Below are 3,879 nucleotides of genomic sequence, written 5' to 3'. Positions count from 1 at the left end.
CCCGGCCCCGGCCTCGCGCGCTGGGCCCGCCGCCCATTCATTCGCCCCGCGGCGGCCCCTCGGGGCCCGTCCTTGCTTTGTGTCGCCTCGGTCCCGGCCCCGCTGCACGCGCACACGGCCGGCCTCGCACGCACGCGCGCGCGCTCGTTCCCGGGGAGGACTCGCGGGGCCGCGCCGCGGGGCCCGGGGGCGATGGCGCCGAAGGCACGGGCGGCCCGGCCTAGGAGGCGGCCTGGGGCGCGGCGCCGGAGCCGCCCCGGAGGTGCCGGGGCGCCCTCCCTCGGGGAGCGCGGCGGGCGTGCGGCCCACCTCCTGGACGCGGGCAGGCTGTGCGGGCCGCCGGGCGCGCCGGTGCGGGCTCGCGCGGCTGGTGGCGGTGCCGGGGGCTCGGGACGTGGGCGCCAGGGCCCCGATGCCCGCTTCCGGGCCATGCGCGAATGCCGTTGTCGCTGCGGGAGTCCCGCTCGTCCCTTGCCTCCGGGTGCACGTTCAGGCTCAAACGCAGCGGTGTTACTTCCCACGAAGCGACTTTGCCATCTCGATTGCATATTTCTGGGAGAATTTGGAGGTTAAACAGGGAGAGCGTGGCTCAGAGTAGTTACTCCTGGTTAACACATCCAACTCCTCACTTGTGCTTTACCCAGCAGGCTGGAAAGGTGCATTCACAAATCCATGCTTATGTCTGATTAATCTGAAATGATTATGACACTGATCGAGCCTGCCTTTGTTTGTTTGTTTGTTTGTTTGTTTGAGAGCTGCCCCATAGCATCTTGCTTTCTGGGTGGCCAGTGTAATAATGAATGTCTCCCAATTCTCCCCCATTGATTTAAAATGCCACTCTGGCCTGAAATGGAGGGAGGGCCCTGCTTTTATTTGTATTTTTGTCACATTTACATCCTATCTTCCTTCCAGGAAGAGTTGTGATTTTGTTTTGTGGTGTTAATTGTGTGTGAGATACCAATACCTCTGTACTTTAAACAAGGAATGGGAGAAAAAAAATCTTATGCAGTGTTGGTCATTTGAGCAGTCAAATATTTTCTAAACCTTTGAAAACAACAATTCGTTCATTTATTTCATTTTTGTACTGCCCAATAGCCAACTTGCTTTGGGATTATCAAGACTTTTGATACCTACAGTAAACACAAATGTGGTTTTATTGTTACAGTTTATTTCACCTCTCTTATCACCCCATAGTCAAAGCTCTCTGGCAGTTCACAATTTATAAGAAGCACAATACCCTGCAATTTTATAGAAATAGTGTAACATTTCCAATATGTAAGATTTAAAGCAATTGAAGCTGCTGAAGCAGGTTTTCCAGTACTGTGAGACCAATGTCAGGTGCCACACACATCCTCTAAATACTCTCCAGCACCTTGGAAGAAAGGGCAGCTGGCACCTGGCCCAAGAAGGCTTCCCTCTTTGATGCTGCCCCCAGGCCTCCTCTGCCCTTGTGGGAGAGCCTCAGATGTCGATTGCAATGTCTCGGCTAATCGCGTTAAGGGAGATGCTTCCACAGGCACTGTGGACCAAAGAGCACCTTGAATTGGGCTTGGAAGCCACAGGCAGCCCATGCCAGTGGGCCGGGAGCGGGCCTCTTGTCCCATTTATTGCCCTGGCTGCCCCCTTTTGCCCAAGCTGCAGTCTTCAAGGGCTGCCCTGCATCGAGTGAATTGCAGGAATTGTTTTTTTAAAAATTGGAATGAATCGTGTTATGATACGGTACTCTGTCCATCCCCCCAGGGGGTCTGGGTAGGACACATGCAGGCACCCTGTGAGGTCGCCTTGGCTGTGTGCATCGGTGTGGCTGGTGCAGTGTTGCCTGAGAAGTTTCAGGGACAGCTGAGGATGTGGACCTCCTTGAGCCTGGCCCAGCCCGTCCTGGCCCAGCACCTTCCAGGCCTGTTGGAAAGCAGCTCCTGTCACCCTCAGCCAGCATACCATGGTCCAACACACCTGAGGGGCACCTGGCTGAGGAAGTGTGTGCTAGGCATGGCCACCACTGCTAATGGCTGCTTAGGTGCCTGTGGATGAATCCCGGAGTTGAGCAGGGGCTGCATTGGTCCCCAGCTGCTTAGGATTGTGGGCAAACAGCCCTCCCGCTTGCCCTTGCCAGCAAACGAGAGCACAGTGAAATGCAAAGGTAGCCACTATCCACCTAACATTTATATGTGTATTCCACCTTTTTCCTTTCAGGTAATTTAAGGCAGCTCCTCTTTTGGCTTTATCTACAGAATGACATTCTCAGAGTATTTGCCCATGGCCGGGCAGGTGCTCGTTTGGCTGGACGCGTTGCAGAGCTAGGCATGGGCGGCACGTTTGCGCCTGCAGCACATTGTGCTGGTTTATGCCAGGAGATCTGCTTAAAGATGTTGAAAAATAGAGGACAGTGAGAGTTCTCTACTTAGCTGTAAGCTGCCTTAGGCTCCTTGGAGGAAGAAAGATGGGTTTGGCTGGAGAAGTAAAAATGGGGTCCCCCCTCCACTTCTTAGGCCAGAGCAGTAGAGGAGAAGGATGAGCTCAATTTGTGTGATCACAGCTTTGGAGAAATTGGACTAGGACAGGCAGGTTGTGCTGAATTTGCTTTTCCAGTCTGTTGTGTAGAGATTTGGTGTACCAAAAAAAGAAAGGGTAAGTGAGAACGACTGGAATGAGAGGCTGGTGGTGTCATGAAGCACTTGGCCGGACCACAACTGGGTGGGTTTTGGCTGTCCTTCATTTACTGTTTGTGTAAATTACTAACATAATGTGTGTTAACTGCATTCTGGGTAACAGTTGGGAAGAGTGCTAAGAATATTGAACTTCCCCTTTAAAAAATGGATGCTTCTCCTCAACTCATTGCATCATTAGAACTGGGGAAAGGTTAGAGTGAAAGTGCCAATACAGTATTGGGAATATGTGAGCTTGTATGTTGGCATAATTGGACTTCTGTGTTTTATCAGTATGTTTCTAACATACTAATTAATTCTCTGTGTTGTTAGTCACTCCAGTCAAGATGGATAAATAACAGTAACATTAAAAACTGGAATATCCCATGAGCCTTGTTGGGTGAAGGAGTTCCTTCTGTTGCCACTGGTCTCAGGAAGTTCAGGGGACTGAGAAGGGAGAATCTAGTGTAGAGATTTGCAAGATCTGCTTTTCTCACTCCAGACCTAAGGGAGAATGTTGGTAATAAGACTGAACTTGTAGAGCTCTGCAGGTGGTTTAGATCACAACTTCCAGGATCCCAGTCTGTTGCCCACTGGTCATGCTGACTGGCAGAGATGGGGGCCTGAAGTTCAAAAAACCTACAGAACACCAGGTTAGGGAAGGCCGTGGTCGAGCAGTCTCCTAATTTTGAACAGCCCCATCAGTTCTATAGCAAACATCAGGGCAGAGCATCCTAGCCTGAGAATTTTATTTATGTATTTTAATTTTTTCTATACCACCTATAGTTCCATAGAAAATCTCTGGACAGTTTACAGCAATAAACACAGCAAAACAATTAGCAGTACTTGATTAAAATAAAATAAAATCAGCTGCATATTAAACAATTGAAATACTGGTTAAATAGAGTGAGTCAGAAGGGATCTCCCGGGCCATCTAGTCTGGCCCCTGGCTCGGCTCGTGACATACCTACCATGTGCATGTCGAAATTAGGACCCCAGGGACACTGCTAAGAGCATTGAGGGAGTGCTGAGAGGCAGGGGTTGGGGCAGACAGTAGGTCTTGATCTGGTGCCAGAAAGGATACAGAGTCAGTGCCAGATGAACCTCTCTGGAGAGCATGTTCCACAGTCAAAGCACTACCACTGAGAAGGGCCTTCTCTTGCAGACCTCCTCACCTCCTTCAAGGAGGCCTCATGGAGCAGGACTTCCATAGAAGATCTTAAAGACCAAGCAA

This window comes from Varanus komodoensis, unplaced genomic scaffold (assembly GCF_004798865.1).
Source record: "Varanus komodoensis strain SLA01 unplaced genomic scaffold, ASM479886v1 scaffold27, whole genome shotgun sequence".
NCBI lineage: Eukaryota > Metazoa > Chordata > Lepidosauria > Squamata > Varanidae > Varanus > Varanus komodoensis.
Note: the sequence above shows the minus strand (reverse complement) of the source record.